The sequence below is a fragment of the Tupaia chinensis genome, unplaced genomic scaffold (assembly GCF_000334495.1).
Source record: "Tupaia chinensis unplaced genomic scaffold, TupChi_1.0 Scaffold000489_1, whole genome shotgun sequence".
NCBI classification, from domain to species: Eukaryota; Metazoa; Chordata; class Mammalia; order Scandentia; family Tupaiidae; genus Tupaia; species Tupaia belangeri.
The window spans coordinates 4,864,132-4,883,863 of record NW_006160001.1 but is presented as its reverse complement, the minus strand read 5'-3'; the positions used below and the strand labels follow the sequence as shown (position 1 = coordinate 4,883,863).

Here is a 19,732-nt window from a genome sequence, read left to right as displayed (position 1 = left end):
TGAGTTTTAAGCCACCGGGTCCGGGACGCGAACCGCAGTCAACTACATGGGAGTCCAGCGACATAACCATTACGCTAACTGCTGGCCCCCCCTTCATAAACTTTATAAAGTTCCTTCACATTAATACTTTAAAGTATTGAGAAATTAGGGGTAAATATATATATATATATATATATCTTCTTTAGTGTTCCGAAATGAATTAGAATGAAATACATAGTATAATGCCTGTGGAAGTATTAAGTCATAGATAAATTAATAAAAGAGCATGTTATATTATAGTAAAGCCTTTTTCATTATAACAGTATTTTAAGTACAAGATACAAATAGAACATTTTTTTGAGAGGTTTTTGCTATAGGGCACGTGAGCTCTCCAGACAGACACAGAGAGACAGAAAGACAGAAAGCGAGAAATCACTCCCCAGGGGGGTGGCCATACCGCAATCCCTTCTCCTCCGTTCTCCTCCTAGGATCCTGGGCACGCATGCACATGTGCCCAGCATGAGTTTTAAGCCACCGTGTCCAGGACATGAACCGCGGTTGACTACATGGGAGTTCAGCTACATAGCCATTACGCTAACTGCTGGTCCTGAAATAGAAATTTTTTTGAATTTTCTTAACTATTCCTCTGAGTTTACAAATTAGCACTTTTTAATTTTATTTTAATTTTTTTATCTCGCATCTAGGACCATCAAAAGGTATACTATTAGTTCCTGTGCTAAGTTTTGAGCACACAGAAGCCTGGACACTATGTCTCACAGCAGTCTTTTTTCTTCTTCATTTGATTCTTTATTTTTTCTCTCTGTATCTTCACTCCCTTTCTCCTCCTCCTTCCTCCCTTTCTTTTTGTACTTCTTTTCTTCTTCTTTTCTATTCTCCTCTTCCTTCTTGTCATCATCACCTCTCCTGCTTCTCCTCTTCTTTCCTCCTCTCTCTTTGAAGGCTCAGAGAAACCTAAGTTTAGTAAACTACAGATGTCTCTAAATGACAAACTGCCAGAATGTTTACTTTGGGAAATTTGGTGGGGGAAGATGGTACATTCACTTGGAAATCCAGGAGTTACAAAAATTCATATTTTATAATGGAATTCAGTCACTTGGCATTTTCTAATGTTGGTACTGATTCATGATTTATGTTTCAACCAAAAGAAAATCACTTACATGAAATACTCTGTCTTCAGCTTTCACTCTCACTAGCCATTTCCAAAATATGAGTAAGACTTCTTTAAAAAAAAAAAATTCATCATAGTAGAGAAAGAGGGTTAATTTCTCATCATTGAGTTTCTTTTTCACATTAACTAATCAATTTCCTGAAAGAAAGAGAGACAAGCACCTCAGACAAAGTCTCAGTGGGTATAATCTGCTTTCCTCACTCCCCATCTTCCAGCCAGCAGAATCATGGTCATGTCTATGAGTGTACCAGGGTGGTCAACTCAACCTCAGTTAGAAACCTGGAACATTCCCATATGGTTCCAGAATCAACAGTGCTGCCTTACTGCCTGTACTACTTTGGATATGTCAACACTGACTTTCTCTTCCCATTTTCTATCAAGAGTTCTTATGGCTTCCATCCCACACTTACACCAATTGGAGTCCTTCATGAAGGTTCAAAGTATTTAGATATCAAGTCTGCAATTCCTAATATTATATCTTATCCAGAACTTCTTCCATTTTTCCTTTATGTAGTATCTCTTGAGTTCAGACTTCCATCTAAAGGTCAAACTTAATCTCATATACATTTTGGAAGGAACGGAAGTTTGTTCTACCTGCTTTTCTTATCAGTCCCACTTCTATTTCTGAGATTGCTATCATTTTCACTATTCTCAACTCTTTCTACAACTACCTGTGTCCCATACCTGTCTCTCACAAAATGTTATCAGATAATGATGGTGTTAGTGAAATAAAGTGTATGGTGTGATTTTTAAGTCTCTAATGGTCTTTATGGTAATAGGGAACTCCTGATTTCCATAAGATTTAAAGACACAAAGAAAAGCAGGGTTTTTTTGGTTTGTTTGTTTTTTTAAGTTTATTTATTTCCTTCAAAAGTGAAAAAGGCAGAAAGGAGATAGAGAGGAAGACCAGCAGAGAAACAGCACCCCCAATGAGGTCCTAGTACTACAGTGTACCTCCAACCATGGCCAGACCCCCAGTTCATGGCCAGGTGTGTGCCTGGTGCACTTGGGGAAGTCTGCAGAAGTGAACTTGGAGCATCCCTATATAGGTCAGTCTTGCAGAGCATTGCATTTTACCACCTTGCAACTGTCCAGCCCAAACAAAAGTAATTTTTAGAGTAAAAAGATAAGCATTGGGTTTATATGTTAAAAAGCTTCTTATATAGGGAACCAGCAGTTGGCGTAATGGCTATGTCGCTGGACTCCCACGTAGTCGACCGCGGTTCGCGTCCCAGACCCGGTGGCTTAAAACTCACGCCAGGCGTGTGTGCGTGCATGCCCAGGATCCCAGGAGGAGAGGGGAGGAGAAGGGATTGCAGCGTGACCATCCCCCCTGGGGGGTGATTTCTCGCTTTCTGTCTCTATGTCTCTCTTTGTCTGTCTGGCGAGAGCACGCACCCTATAACAAAAACCTCTTAAAAAAAAAAAAAGCTTCTTATATAATTGTGACCTCTTTTGTTTTTAAGCAACTGTCCTTCCAAATACATATTTTCAACCTGTACTAGAAGTAAACACTGAGATATGGTCTTTCCACTTTTTGTGAAATGTTTTATTATCTACACATACACAAACATCTACATATGCATGTATATATATCTACATATCAAAGAATGTGGTATGGATTGCCAGCAGCTAGGAAGAAAAAGCAAATATAGACCTTTTTTTGATTTAACTTCCTGACACAGAATATTTTCATTATTCAACTGACAAACTATGTATATTCATAGCTAGTCGACTTGCCCTCATGAATCTTTTGTCAGAATAAAAATTCTACCTTGTCTGATGAAATAAATGTACTTTCAAAGTAATAGAATTTAATGTAATTATTGGTCATCACATCATTGTTATTTTAGCATACATTATAGTCATTAATTTCTTGATAGCTATTAAAACCTTGTGTTGTCTTTGAAGATCCTCTAAGTATTTTTGATGGGAATTATTTGGTGCACTTAGCCTAAATTTAATCTAAAAAGAGATCCATCTGGTGGTTATATCAAATTAATAGTACTTGAACATTGAGTCCACTTTCCAAAACCTAATTAGGCATAAAATATCAAAGTTCTTAACAAATATAGGTGCATTTTTTCACTATCATTTCATTATAGGTTGCCTTTTTCACATTTAGATAGTTCAGAGTAAATAAAACCTTCACAGACTTACTTTCAACCTGATAAAATCCATAATTAAAAAAGTAAGAAGGTTAAAGTTATTTCTTGCTTCATTGAAGTGTCTTGGTACTTCTTGATCCTGTTCTCTCAAAGTCTTGGAAAATTTGATAATTCAACCACATGCTCAGATTAGATACTAAAGAACATAGTATCCAGGTTAATATTACAAGAATTCATCAGTCTCCCAGAGGAGATTTTTTTTTTTTTGAGAGGTTTTTTTTTTTTTTTTTTTTTTTTACTATAGGGCGCATGCGCTTGCCAGAGAGAGAGAGAGCAGAGAGACAGAAAGCAAGAAATCACCCCCAGGGGGGATGGCCACACCGCAATCCCTTCTCCTCCATTCTCCTCTCGGGATCTTGAACACGAACACACACGCACCCGGCATAAGTTTTAAGCCACCGGGTCTAGGACACGAACCGCGGTCAACTACATGGGGGGCCAGCGACATAGCCATTACGCTAACTGCTGGTCCCATAAAATTGTTTGTACATAATTTAAAGGCAAACTTTTCTCCTTGGGGATTTGATGTAGCAAGGTAATGCTCTCCTATACTGAGGAATTCCTCAGGTGAAGTTTGTGATTTGAGATTCTGTGGATTCTATAAAAGAAGACCTTCAAATTCCATATTGTTTTTTATCTCTGTGAAGGCCTTAAAAATACTACTCCTACTATTTACTTTGTAATTATACTTGAAGAGGTCATACAATGATTAATAATACCCACTGCCCATACCACCAAAGGAAAAAAGAAAATCGACTTAGGCAGAAAAAAATGCACCCGCAGATGCTTTGCCATCAACATGCACATATACATAAACACACACACACATAAACACACACACGCACACACACACACACACACCCCTTCCAACTCTCCAACATTCCAATGAAGTCTTGAAAATACAATAGACTAAGACTTCATATCCAAATACCACTCTCTAAAGATGACATAAGAATAGCTAAAAGGCATATGAAAAAATGCTCAACATCCCTCATTGTAAGAGAAATGCAGATCAAAACTACAATGAGATACCACCTAACCCTGGTCAGAATGACTAAGATTAAAAAAACAACAAACAATAAGTACTGGCAGAGGTGTGATGAAAGGGGAACTTTCTTACACTGCTGGTGGGAATGTAAATTGGTCCAGCCACTGTGAAGAACAATTTGGACATTCCTCAAAAATCTACAACTAGAACTACCATATGATCCAGCAATCCCACTCCTTGGTATCTACCCAAAGGACACAAGAATACTTAACCGAAAAAGTGCTTGCATGTCAATGTTTATTACAGCACTATTCACAATTGCTAAGTCATGGAAACAATCCAAATGTCCACGAACAGATGAATGGATAGTAAAACTGTGACACATATACTCAATGGAATACTATTCATCCATAAAAAATGACAAAACCTGGCTTTTGACAGGAAGTGGATCAATATGGAAGATTCACTGCTGAGTAAACTATAAAGGAGAGGCATTGTATGCCCCCACTTAATGTATTCCAAATGTCTGCACTCTGACTGAAACTACTTGACTAAATGATATAGAAACACAGTATATAGATGTAAATACCAGATATAGTGTATGTGAAAGAGGAGGGTCCGAGGAAGGACATTTAGAAAAAAAATAGGGAGGCAATGCATTAATGGCACAAAGAAATGTGGTATTATCTGTTGAGGATATTTTGTAGTTTTATCAACTATACTAGGGGGAAATGTTCACCTGTTGAAATATCCATTCTGTAAGACAAATAGTGATGTGATTGAATGTATAAAAGAAAATGAGATGAAAAAAATAAAGAAGAAAAAAAACATTAAAAAAATATTGGTATCTAGGTGTTAAGTTCCAAGACAAATTTGGCAACAATAGGTCCAATCTATAAAGAAAATCACAACTCTCAAGACCTATTGTGTGGTTATAATATATACCATTCTTCATTGCTTTTGGTTTCAGTAGTATTCTGTAGTGTATATATGCCACACTTTCTTGATTAATTCATCTGTCCATGGACATTTGGATTGATTCCATGTCTTAGCAACTGTGAATAATGCCACAATAAACATGGATGTGCAAAAAATAAAAAGAAAATATATTATATGGTATTAAGATGTACACTGATTAGGGACCAGCTGATGGCGTAATGGCTTTGTTGCTGGATTCCCATGTACTCGACTATGGTTCGAGTTCCCGACCTGATGGCTTAAACTAACACTGGGCACACGTGCTTGTGTAACCAAGATCCTGAGAGGACAATGGGGGAGAAGGGATTGAGGCATGGCCATCCCCACTGAAGGGGTGATTTCTCACTTTCTCTCTGTCTTTCTGGTGAGTGTACGTGCCCCAAAACAAACAAACTAATATATACACCATTTATCAATTAAAATTACTGTACTTAATTGTCAAGTTTTGTACCTCCTACCTCTTATGGTATAAAATGTTTTTTATGTGAAATGATAGCCATAGAAAATGATAGTGTTTGTTTTTATGTTCTTACTTGTTAAACAAAGAAGAGAATTGGCAACTTTAATTTGTTTTTAAATTCAAACTTAGGATACTACCAGCTTGATAAAGTTCAAGGATCTGGCAATTACTGCCTAGTATGAGATACACATTCCCTTTGTTTTTATTTTATAAACCATTCAATAGAAATTTACTTTTATAATATTTCTCTGGATAGCTAGATATAGTTTTCTAACCATAACCTTTTCCCTCAAATAAAAGCTATAAAATAAGCAAATAATCAAGAGAGAAAGTAACTGTAATACAACTTTGTTTTATTTCATGAAAGAACACATATGAATGTTTATTATCTAGTGAAATAATTAAGAATGGTAAATCTTTGTGTATCTTATAAGATATTAATGAAAATTCTGAAACGTGAACAGATAATGTCCTAAAGACAAATGACAGCTTAAATGAGCAGAACCTGAAGCATCAGAAGTTCATGTCATCTCTGGCAAACTCTCAAGGGGAGCAAAAACTCTGCCACGCTCTAGTGATTACACTAACTTAAAACCTAGCATCTAGGTTTTGTTAAAGAGAGAAAATGCTGCAACCCTGTAGGGGTAATCATTCAAAATATCACTATAAGTGACAAAATCGGAGATACATACACAGTAACAAATAAGAGTTGTGAATTGGGTAGTTGAAAAGAACTCTCAAAAAAAAAAAAACTTCCTTAATTGAAGAGTCAGTAAAATTTGGATTAAGAAGGATATTCCTGGGACCCTCAACTAATCAGACTATTTTTCACTTTTACAGTAGGAAAAAAAAAAAAACATTTGAATGATGACAATACAGACTCATCATAGAGAAAAAGGTAAAAAGTAACTTTCTCCTTATAACTTTTGAGGTCATTAAAAATCAACCTAATTTTCTATGTCTTCTTTAGCTCTAGTTATGTTCTATTGTAAGTAGATGATCAGCCTCCAAGGGCTGATTCCTCTCAAAGTGGGCGTTGTATAGGGAAGGGACTGAGCCAATAAATCTTCGGCCCATAGAGAATTGGCAACCAAACATTCCATGTCTTCCTGTAACCTGCACTGCGATCAGAACTATGAAGGTGTTCAAGTATGATCTCTTGCTAATAGCAGAAAATATCTGGAACTGGTTGATTTATTAAAATAGAGGCTAGGAATCAGCAGTTAGCGTAATGTCTATGTCGCTGGACTCCCACATAGTCGACTGCAGTTCAAGTCCCGGACCTGGTGGCTTCAACTCACCCTGGGCGCGTGTGCGTGCATGCCCAAGATCCCAAAAGGAGAACGGAGGAGAAGGGAAGGGATTGCAGCATGGCCATCCCCTCTGGGGGGGATTTCTTGCTTTCTATCTCTCTGTCTCTCTCTGTCTGTCTAGCAAGCGCATGCGTCCTATAGCAAAAATCTCTCCAAAAAATTTTAAAAAAAGAAAATAGAGGTTTATCCAACTCATTGTTTGCATGTCTGAAGACTAGGGACCACATCTGGTGAGGGTTTCCGGCAGCACCATGGCATGGCGGACGGCAGGAGCATATGCATCTGTGTCTGTGAGTCTATCCTCTCCTCTCTCCTTTTATTCACCCACCAGGCTTCAGTCAGGAAAGCCCTACTCTGATTGCCTTAATTCAAATTCCCTGCCCCAAATCCCACCTTTAAAAACCACATATTATTTTCATTCTTTGAATCCCATCACAACCAAATCTCAATGCATAAATTGGGGGCCGGGGACACTGAAATGGTAGCATAGGCTACAAAGTAGTAAAAATAGCACTTCTAATCTTACAATATTTTTTATTTTTTCCTAGGGAATTTTAAGATGCTTGGAAGTATTAAATAGTTTGTGATAATCTGGAATTGAGCGTTTACTTAACCATGTGTTACTGTGGACATTTCAGTAGATGAAACCTGAGCATGACCTCCATAAGCTTCATTTGAAAGGATCTATGACGTCTAGCAGATATTAACTGAGTACCTTCTGGGTTCACCTGCTTGGGATACTGTGTCACAGATCTAATCATCTTAAATTAAGATAAACATATTGAAATAAAAAAATCTTAAAAGATGGATGTTAGAAAATGAGAAGAGACTGTATTACATATTTCATCTTGAACAAGTTTTGATAGTTTATAGTTTCAAGAAATTTCACCTGCATCATTAAATTGATTGGCATAAAAGTTTTCAGAACATCTTAATCATTATCTTTTAATCTCTGTAGGAGCAATAATCATGTCTCCTCTTCCATTCTTATCACTGACAATTGTGTCTTTTTATTTTCTCAGTAAGTCGAGTTAGATACTATATTTTTAAAAAGTTAACTTCTGATTTTAAAAGATTGTTCCACTGGGTCTATCTCACAAGCACACCTCATTGTATTGCCTTTTTCTTTATTGCACTTAGGAGATACAGTATTTTTTTATGAGTTGAAGGTTTGTGGCAACCCTGCTGTCAAGCAATTCTCTGATACCATTTTCCAACAGCATGTGTTTTCTTTGTGTCTCTGTGTCACATTTTTGTAATTGTCATAATATTTCAAGCTTTTTCATTGTTATTAGATCAGTGATTTTTTTGGATGTTACTCTTGTCATTGTTTGGGGAGGATGCCATGAGCCATAATTTAAGATGGAGAACTTACTGGATAAATGACATATATTTCAACTGCTTCACCCACTGGCCATTCCCTCACTTCTCTCCTGCTCCTTTGGCCTTCCTATTTTTTCACATAGGATAATACGGACATTAGGGCCAGCTGATAACCCTACAGTGGCCTCTAACTGTTCAAGTAAATGGAAAAGTTGCACATCTCTCATTTTTAATCAAAAGCTAGAAATAATTAAGCTTAGCCAGAAGCCATGTTGAAAGCTTGGATAGGCTAAAAACTTGTGACAGTCAGGTTGTGAAGGGAAAAGAAAATGTTCTTGAAAGAAATTCAAAATGCTACTCCTGTGGACACAAGAGTAAAAGGAAAGTGAAACAGCCTTATTGCTGTTATAGAGAAAATTTCAGTGGTCCAGACATATCAACCCAGCCACAACACTTCCTTAAACCAGGCCTAATCTAGAGCAAGCCCCTGACTCTTTCAGTTCTGTGAAAACCAAGAGAAAAGAGGAAGCTGCATAACAAAAGTCTGAGGGTGGCAGAGGTTGATTCATAAGGCTTAAGGAAAGAAGCCATCTCCCTAACACAAAAGTACAAGGTGAAGCAGCGAGAGCTGATATAGAAGGTCCTAAATCTTATCCACAAGATCTACCTAAGATCCTTGAAAGGGACTACATTAAGGAAAAAATTTTCAAAGCATAAAATACCCTCACATTAAAAGAAAATTCCAGCTAGAACGTCCATAGCTAAGGAAGAGAATTCAGTATCTGGCTTCACAGTGTCATTAGCTAAGGACTAATGTAGTCAGTGACTTTAAATTGAAGCCAACGCTTATTTACTATTCTGAAAATCCTAGGGCTCTTAAAAATTATACTAAATCTACTCTATTTTTGCTCTGTAAATAGAATAACAAAGGTTGGATGACAGCACATCTCTTTACAGCATGGTTTACTGAATATTTTAAGCCCACTGTTAATACTTATTGCTCACACAAAAAGATTCCTTTCAAAATATGACTGTTCATCGACAGTGCATCTAGTCTCTCAAAAGCTCTGATGAAGATGTCCAAAAAATTAAAGTTGTTTTCAAGCCTGATAACACATCTATTTTGCAGCCCATGGATCAAGAAATGACTTTATTCAAGTGTTATTTAAGAAATACATTTTATAAGGCTGGAGCTATCATTTTGCATCAGGTTGTCCTGTGATGAATATAAGTAAGGTCAATTGAAATCCTGTGGACTCAATGCCACAATCCTTCTGTTCCCAGTAGTTTTTGCCACAGGCAGGTGCCACCACTTCATCCAGGAAACCCTATGTTTTTGCTAATAATTATTTTCGGAAATAAATTCATGTTCTGTATAAAAAGAAAAAAAAACATGTGGAAAGGACTAACTAATCTAGATGCCATTAAAAGCATTCATGATTCATGAGAGCATATCAGAAATCCAGCATTAGGAACCAGCAGTTAGCGTAGTGGCTATGTCGCTGGACTCCCATGTAGTCAACCATGGTTCAAGTCCCAGACCCAGTTGCTTAAACTGACGCCGGGCATATGTGCATGCATGCCCAAGATCCCGAGAGGAGGATGGAGGAGAAGGGATTGTGGCATGGCCAACTCCCCTGGGGGGTGATTTCTCGCTTTCTGTCTCTCTCTGTCTGTCTGGCGAGCACACGTACCCTATAGCAAAACCCTCTTCAAAAAAAAAAAGAAAAAAAAAAGATAATGGCTGATGAAAAACAGCAAATTAATTATTTAAAAAAAAACAGCATTAACAAGAGTTTGGAAGAACTTTAATTCAACTTCCATGGGTAATTTTAAAGGGTTCAACCTTTGGTACAGAAAGTAACTAAAAAGCAGTTAGAACGATAAGAGAACCAGAATTAGAAGGTACTCAATTAGATATCTTGTTCAGATTTCATTTCTTGAAATGTCCACAGTAGTGCATAGTTTAGTAAACATGAAATTCTAGATTGTCATAAACTGTTTAATAAACTTCTGATGCATCTGAAAATTTTCTAGGGCAAATTAAGTATATCTTAAGATTAGAGGTGCTATCTTTACTACTCTCATAGCCTGTGCTACCATTTCAATGTATCCTCCAAAGTTTTTGCCTTGAGATTTGGCTGTAATGGTATTAAAAGGATGAGAATAAATCTATAGTTGTGAGTGAATTGCTCCAATCTCATGATAAAGCTTGAAGAGATGTAAAATACTCCTGGTGAATATTCTAAATCCTTTGTTGTCATTTCAATATTGTTCATAGCATCTTCATCACCAGTAGATTCCATCTCAAGGAAACACTTTCTTGGCATATCCCTGAGAAAAAAGACTCCTCACCTCTTCAAGTTTTATCAACTCTCTTTGATGTTCTTCTGGACCTTTACACATTAGGCCATTTGATATAGTTTCACAGGTCACTAAAGTTTTATTTATTTATTTATTTATTTATTTATTTATTTAAAGGCTTCTTACTCTTCATGCTTTAGTTTGGATAGTTTCTGTTATCCTGGTTTTCAAGTTCATTTGTCCTTTCTTCTGAATCTCCAATCTGCTACAAAGCGTATTGAATGAATTTCAAATGAGCATTTTCAGATTCAAACTTTTTTTCTTTTTTCTTTCTACTTAATAGCTCCCATTGCACTACTGGGGTTTCACACCTGTTCACACATGACATCTAGATTTTAGTTAATTTATATCCTTAAAATATGACACTATTTTCTTTTTTAAATATTTATTTAGTTAATTTCATTTGTTACTATTATTTTTTTACTTCACCAGAGAGAGACAGAGAGAGAGAGAGAGAGAAAGGGAAAGGCAAGAAAGCAAGCCACCAGGTCCAGAACTCAAACCACAGTCAGTCATATGGGAATCTAGTACCTTTAACCACCATGCCACCTGCCGGCCCCAAAACAGTACACTATTTTCTACAACTGTTTGGTTTTTTGTATCTGCCCAACATCAGTGTCATCTCTGAGTCTGTTGACCATTTTTTTTCCTGGTTATGAATCATACATTACTGCTTCTCGAGTGTTTGTCTGATAACTACACTGTTGAGAGCATAAAATTTATTTTTTTTTCCTTTGGAGATTAATTTGCCTTCTGATAGGTAGGTAATTTATTGGATATTCAGCTTTAGCTTACTAGAGTTTCTTTGTAGGCTTTATTAACCCTTATACTACGATTTAATTATTCCTATAATTTAAAAATGAAACAAAACATTGTTTCCGGATTATTACCTGAGAATTCTGAGTTCAATGATCTTTCTCCTTCTGGCTGAAATTTCACTGATTGCTAGCAGTGTGTAACATCCAAATCTCCAGTTAGCTCCATATCCCTTTGCCATGAACAGCTTTGTATTTGGCTAAAGACTCAAGGAGACTCTAAGCTAATTTCTAGAGCTCCTTCTACACATGCCTTCTTCTTCTTCTGTTATTCTACCCCCCCTTCTATATTCCTTCTATCCACAATCCTCCCATCCACAATACTCCCAAAATCTCAGCGACCTCCACTCTATATCCTCCACTCAGTGAGACCATTGCTCTGTTTGCTTTCTACTCTAAGATATTATCAGGAATTTCCCCAATAATTAGTTAATTAGTTAATTAATTTTTCCCCAATAAGAAAGCTGAGATGAATGCACACTACCTATCTGCAATGATTTGGATAGTGGTTTGTCCCTGGAAAGTTCATGTGTTAACATTTGATCTCCAGTGGAATGGCACTGGGAGGTGAAGAGACCTCTAAGAGGTGAAGCTTAATAAGCTAATGATTGAATCACAGAGGGGTCACTCTCATGAACGAATTAATGATGCCTTTTGAGACCCAGTGAGTTCTAGTTCTTGTGAGAAGGAATTAGTTCTTGCAATAGTGGGTTGTTATAAAGGAAAACAGCTAAAACTTACCTCCCAAGTTTCTCTACATGTATCCACCATCCTTTTTACTTCTGTCAGTCACGTTGTGACATGATGTGCCTGGTATGAGTCTCACACCTTTGAACTTTCCAACCACCAGTATTGTGAGTCATATATTTATTATTATTATTATTATTATTATTACTACTATTATTAGGTTTTTGTCATAGGGCATGTGTGCTAGCCAGAGAGGGAAAGCGAAAAACCACTCCCACGAATAATGGCCAGGCGACAATCCCTTCTCCTGTCAAGCTTTTGGGCATGCACACACATGTGCCAACATGATATTCAAGCCACCAGGTCCAGGATTTGAACTGCAGTTAGCCATGTGGGCATCCAGTGCATTAAATACCATACATCTGCTAGCCCCAATGAGTCTTTATACGTTATGAGGTCTCAGGTATTGTTAGCAATACAGTAATAGACTAAGTCCCTTCCATTACCTGAAAAGTGGCTTTACATAATTTTCCAGTTTTACAGTTAATGGCAGTGGGATGGTATGATACATCTTATTCCATCATGGCCATACCTAGAAGCAGCAGCTCCCAAGTTTATTTGTCCTTTTTTTTTGGTCATCATTTTCCTTAATACAGACTTGTTGGACCTAGCCTGTAACACACAAGAACCACAGATGATACAAAATAACACAGAGAAGCTAAAATGAGTGGTACCTGTTAAAATTCCCATTGACAGGCACTGATTCAAGCCATAGCATTTACTGAGCAGACATTCTGACAGGTATTTTCTGGATATGTGAAAAGGAAAAACAACCTATACTTTCAGATATCTCAGATTCTATGGGTACATCTTAGCCCCTGCAGCTAGGCTTTTTTAATAAAGGAGATCAGTGATAAATTTAGGAGGGAAATTTGACTTAGAAAGTGGGCTTTAGTGCATATGGTTAGAAAGAATAAAGTCAAAGATTACCATGATAATTTTTATACATGACAGAATGTGTAGAGTTAGAGACTCAGTAAGTATAATAGAACCAATTTTGGAGTGACTATAGAGCATGCTGTATACTCTTAATAGAGAATCAGATGCCACTACAGTTTTGTCAGATGTGGGAGGTAGCGGAATGAAGGAAAATTAGTTTGCCACGAGTATTCAAAAGTGAAGGATGAATTGTTGTATGCATACAAGACATTGAAATCCCAATAAAGATCCAGTCAAGAGTTGAAGCTTAGAGAATAACAACTCTCCAGAATTATTCAACTCATCAAAATCCCGAATAAGATGAAGTTATTCACAAAACTTGACACACATAAAGATTCCATTTGCTGAGAAGTGTGATCTGTGATAGAAGCCTCAGCTGTGCAAGATCAAGGCTGCTATAAGAATAATTTGATTGGGACCAGCAGTTAGTGTAATGGTTATGTCGCTGGACTCCCACGTAGTCGACTGCAGTTTACATCCCGGACCCCGTGGCTTAAAACTCATGCCCAAATCCTGAGAGGAAAATGGAGGAGAAGGGATTGCAGCATGACTGCTCCCCCCTCCCCCGGAGTGATTTCTCGCTTTCTGTCTCTCTGTCTCTCTCTCTGGCGAGCACACATGCCCTATAGCAAAAACCTCTTTAAAAAAATAATAATTTGATTACAGTCAGCAAAGCTGAGAGAACATTCTGATAATGTTTAAGTTTTTGCTGGAGACATAAAGGTTAAGACATAAACTTCAGGCTCCAAATAAAACAGGTAACATTTAAATTTACTTTAAATTCAACAGACTTAAAAGAATGTAGTTGCTCCCCTGAAAACTTTAGCAGTGGAAAAAATATGAAATTAAAACAAGAATTAAAATACAGATTGGCTCATCTGTCTCTATCAGAACAGCTGACTCAATTTTTCTCATATGATATCAACTTCTTTTTTCACTCGATTTGTTTCCAATGCAATTGCTGATTAAGATTGGACATGAAAATATTTACCATAGAAAGATGTAATCCCTTAAAACAAACCACATGGGTCTGGAAAATAAGACACACAAGAGAATGAATCGGATCTTCTTTAGTGTAAAAGACCAAGCATTTTGAAATACAGAACTGGACTTTCACAGTTATTGTTATTTGCCATAAATAACAGGAGCTGAAATTGTCTCCTCCGAGAGCCCAAACCAACATCCATTTGAAATAGTGTTGTGAAAAACATTATAAAGATTGCAAAATTGAGTTGCTGGCCAAGCTGTGGGCATTTAGTAAGAAGAGGTGGGTGTCTGGAATGAGCTAAAAGACTGGTATGTATTTGGAGCTTTGCGAAAAGAAATGGGCTGGGAAGAATCGCGGGAGGTGGAGGAGGTTTTGTGAAAGTAGTGACTGAGGAACTGGACTCTGAAACAGGCAGGACTGGCTATCAGAGAAGTTGACTATTTTGCAGAGGGAAAATGGAAGACAGGTCTTGGGAAGGGGGAGTTAAGATCTGAGAAAGCAATGTGAATGACATGTGCAAAGGGAGTTTGTGGCTTATAGTTAAGATTGGATTGATTATAAAGGACTTTTCATGAGGGTTTTGGTCCTTCGTGATAGTGGCTTTCAAATTTTATTGATCATGACCCCACAGTAAGAAGGATCTTTTCCCCCCACATACACACATACATTCACACACTTTCGCACACATATATACAAACACTCAGCTGAATAAGCACAACATACTACTAAAGCAAAAATGTTTACACACACACACACACACATTTACCTTTACTACATGCCATGTGCTCTGCTGTCGTCCAAGTACAATGCCCTTAAATATTTTCTATTCCATTTTGTTCCATGCTGCTTCATTTGTGAAGGATTCTGGCATGAACCACAGAGGGAACTGCATCATCTGTTAAGAGGTCAAGACCCACAGTTGGCAAACACTGCTGTGGTAGAATTCGTGGATGCGTCTGAACAGAAGACTAGACACAGGGCTTTAAGAATATGCACTGAACTCATTGCCCAGAAAGGACTAACAGGCAAGAGATAAGAAAAGCCAGCCTGGTGGTTACTGTGGACACTAGGCAAACACTGGTTGACTCAATGACTGTCAAGTGAGTAAAGCATTCAAAAACATCCTGGAGACAAGTAAAGAGAATAACCTACGGTGATAAGGGAATAAAGAGCTGCAAAATTCATGTAAAGGATCAAATAAGATTCTTTTAAAATTCTGCCTATGACTTTCCATTTGTGCATGAGAGAATATTAGTTATTAAAAAATCAAAGCAACTATATGAAATCACTAACTCAAAATTCTTTAAAAATATTATAAGCAAATCTCATCTACCCCAAATTTGGCCAACTGGTAATACAATGTAAAAATTTCATGTCGCCTTAGGAGGAAAAGAAAGAAATGTTTTAGTGTTTGCTATGAGGCTAGCATTAACGTGTATATTTTCTTATTTAGTCCTCAGAAGTCTGTTAAACAAATTTTATTCTTTATTCTTAGATCAAATATTCTTAGATTCTTATTCTACAGATAAGGAAACTGAGGTTCAGAGAGGGTAAGTAAAAGTGTCCAAAGTCAAAGATCTATTCTAATCAAATTCGACATCTATGTCTTACTATAAAGCTTGGGCTCTTGATAGTGTACGATTCTAATAATGAAAACATTTACAATTAACTTTTAAGAGTAATGTGTATTTTTTAAATGAATTGTACTTCAGTTTCAGTGCACAGCATCACTTTTCAAAACAGCTTGTGGTCTCAAAATCACTCTTTATAATCTATTTTTTTCCTTTCTTTTAAATTAACATAACAAGTGATACAATGTATTTTTCCAGTAAATGCTTACAAGACCTGCAAAGATTAAATCAAGGCAATTAGTATCCCCATCATCTCAACCACTTGTTACATTATATACAGTTAATTGTCTTTAAACTCCCCCCTGTATTTTCTAACATTAAACACTGTTACTTATATCAGTGTGTAATTTTGTTTCAGCTCAACATCCCTCTATTCCAATCCCCACCCCACCTTTCCCAGTGTCCCATAGTCATTTTACTTCTCTCTGCTTCTTTGTAATTTTTTTCCCAATTTCCGTATATGTGGAAGAACACGTAATATTTTTCTTTCTCTACATGGTTGATAATCCACTCTTAATTATTTACAAAAGAGACTAAAGATTTATAATTCAAATAACAGGTAATGCTTAAAAAAAAAGAAAGAAAGAAAAGAAGAGAAAAGAAAAGAAGAGAGAGAACAATTTGAGGCCGGTAGGTGGTGTGGTTGTTAAGACTCTGGATCCCACATGGCTGACTTCAACATTTGAGGCCAGACTGGGCAGCCTGAAAAGCACACTGGGTGTGTGTGCACGCATACTCAAAATCCTGGTAGGAGAATGGAAGAGAAGAGATTGTGGCATTGCTATCCCCCTGCTGGGGTAGGGGGGGGGTGATTTCTCACTTTCCCTTTCTCTCTCTGTCTCTCTCCAGTGAGTGCACACAGCCTATGGCAAAATATTTTTTAAAATAAATCAATAAAAGAAACCAACTTTATATTTGCTTTTATAACTGTTTTAGTAGTTACAATTAGATGCAAGAGCCAAATATTCTAAAATTTTAAATTAAAAAACAGTAAGAAAGTCATTTCAAGAAGTGATGGGGAAACTGTCGATTTATTTCATCATCTCTTTCAACTGATTTCACATGGGGAAACAAGTAGTATTTTATATTAATGCAAAATACCAACATGGGCTGTGCTAGAAACCTTACTCAGAGCTTGGATTTCAGTGGGAAGGCAATAGATTTGATCTTAAACTTGGAATAATAATAAATTTTCCATAAAAAAAAGCAGTAAAATGCACGCATTTCATTAATAGGGCAATATTTTCACTGATACTTAAATGTCCTATCATTTTTAAGTTGTTTGTTTTAGAAACTGAAACTAAAGTATCTTGCTTTTTTTGTAAAATGAGTGACTATGCCTTTCATTTTTCGGTAAAATACTTGTAAACTATCTAAATCCTGAACGTAAACCACTTTATCTATCTGCCCTATGGACAGACTACACTGCTCATTGCTGAGTTCCAAAGATGAACACTACAAATACAGGTGAAGTAACCCTTCTCTGCAATGCTTGAGATTAAAAATGCTTTGGATTGTTTTTTAGATTTCAGAAGATACACCTATACATAATGAGATATCTTGACAATAGAACCCAATTCTAAATACGAAGTTCACCTATGTTTTATATACACGTCATACACACAGCTTGAGGTAACTTTATACAATATTTCTGCATTACAGCATTTTGACTGCAACCCCTCACTTGAGGTTCAAAGTGGAATTTTCCACTTGTGGCACATCAGAGCTCAAAAAGTTCTGGATTTTGGAGCATGACAGGATTTGGATTTTTAGATTGGAGATGCTCAACCTATAGCTCTTTGATAAAAACAACAAACTACAGCCAAAAAAAAAGTCTATAGATAAGCATAAAAGTGTTCCATTTTGCTATGAGAATAGCAGCCCTGTTTAGCAGCCAAGTCATTCTCCACCAGCACTACTGTGGATTTTGGTGCTCTATCTTTATGTCCTTCCCAAAAGCAATTTTCTCAGCAATCTGGAAAACATTGATTGCAATCCCCCAGGTCCTACAGACTGAAATGAAAGGCTTAGAACCTCTTACTAAATATAACACCAGTCATCAATTTCAATATGCAACCAGGATGACAACAAGCAGGTGTGCTTTGGAGGCCATTTCCAGGTACGCATCCAACCCTTAGAACCATTTTCAACGGGTACGGTTTTATGAAATATGCAAAGGGTCTTTAAAATGTTCAAGGAAATACAAATGATTATTTTTAAAAAAACTATGCATGGATTTCCAATTGCTGTCCACAAAAATCTATTTGTATCCTATTGGTAATTCCTTTTTCATGAACTTGTTGAATTTCCTCTCGTATTCCCTAAACTGTAGGTGCTTCTGCTCATCTGCAATCTTAGAATATTACTGATTTGAGGGGCCAGCAGTTAGCGTAATGGCTATGTCGCTGGACTCCCACGTAGTCGACTGTGGTTGGAGTCCCGGACCCGGTGGCTTAAACTCATGCCGGGCGTATGTGTGTGCATGCCCAAGATCCTGAGAGGAGAATGGAGGAGAGGGGATTGCAGCGTGGCCATCCCCACCCCGGTGGGCGATTTCTCACTTTCTGTCATTTGAATAACTCTGGGTGAAACGTACCAGTTATGTCGGACCCCAACTCTGCCAGCAATAAACCTCAGAATTCCAACTGCAGCCAAGCATGCCGTGTTGAGTTCATTAGGCAGTCCTGCCTCAACCAAAGCAACCCATATTTTTGCATATGATGTTAAAACAATAGCTCTGAACAGGATTGTATCGTTTTGGACTTCTGACTTTCTAAGTAGTTGTTACTAAAAACATAGTTAGTTTGCATTGAACAATGGAAACAGGCAGGCAGTCTGCTCTTTTGAGAAGAATTTGAAATTTTTCTAAGAACAAATTTAAAACAGGACAATCAGATCAAAATGTGTACCCACTAGAGGTACTGAGGGAAGTCATGTGAGGCAAAGTTTAGAAAGGAAAGTCAAGTCCAAAATGGAATGGCACTAAAGTTTTACCCAACCGGACACATCATAATTTCAGCTCGATTTCAAGAGACATTTGATCTAATAGAATATGACTGTTAATGTTTCTACAGAATAAAATCATCTTAAATTAGTGTGTCCAGGATTTGTTGAAATTCCTTTTATTGTGATACATAGATATATAGGTACATAGATATAGCACACGTATGTACACACTACTATATATATTATCTACTATAAGATAATACATAAATAATATGCATGCATATTTTTAATTTTCTTCTAAGCTTTTAGAAATTATTATAGGAAAAAAGCTTCTGATACTTGTTAAAGATGGTAAGGGACCACTGCAATAGGACTTTACAAATAGAAAGAGCAGATTCAGCTCATCAAGGAAGAGTAGGGGTTCACAGCCAGCATGCGTGGAGGGGTGGTACCCATGGATGGAAAGTTATTAAATTACTATGAGGAAATATGAAATAAGAGGGATTCAGGCTAATGAGACCTGACACAATTCTTGCTTAAGGTGGATCAGAGTGAATGAAATTTGGGAGGCTGAGGGGGATTAGGATTTTGATCATGTTTTGGTTTCCTCAGTTAACTCACCCAAAGTCTTCCTAAAATTGGAGGCAATGCACCAAGGATAATCCCAAGATAACGGTCTCCTGAAAAAGAAGATACTGACTCAAGTTTGGTCAAAGAGAGAATCTTTGTCAAAATACAATTAAGATACATTCTGTCCATGTCAGGGTAGCCCATACAATAATGTTATTAAAACTTGCAATTTGTAAATCAGTGCATTATAATTAGAACAAAAGTTTCAATATGGTTTCTTAAGACAAAAAAAAAAAAAAAAAAAAAAAAAACAAAGGAAACCTCTCCTTTTTCC

At 36.9% G+C, this 19,732-nt stretch overlaps 1 long non-coding RNA gene across 1 annotated transcript in view; it reads right to left on the bottom strand.

Annotated features, from left to right (window-relative positions):
* Positions 1–19,732, bottom strand: part of LOC102500478 (uncharacterized) — a 33,845-nt gene that overhangs the window by 13,829 nt on the left and 284 nt on the right. Inside the window, exons 2-5 of the long non-coding RNA XR_335664.1 lie at positions 19,450–19,508; positions 15,018–15,146; positions 12,771–12,936; positions 1,158–1,306 (exon numbers count right to left, since the gene is read on the bottom strand). This is a non-coding gene — a long non-coding RNA (uncharacterized LOC102500478). The remainder of the gene's footprint in view (positions 1–1,157; positions 1,307–12,770; positions 12,937–15,017; positions 15,147–19,449; positions 19,509–19,732) is intronic.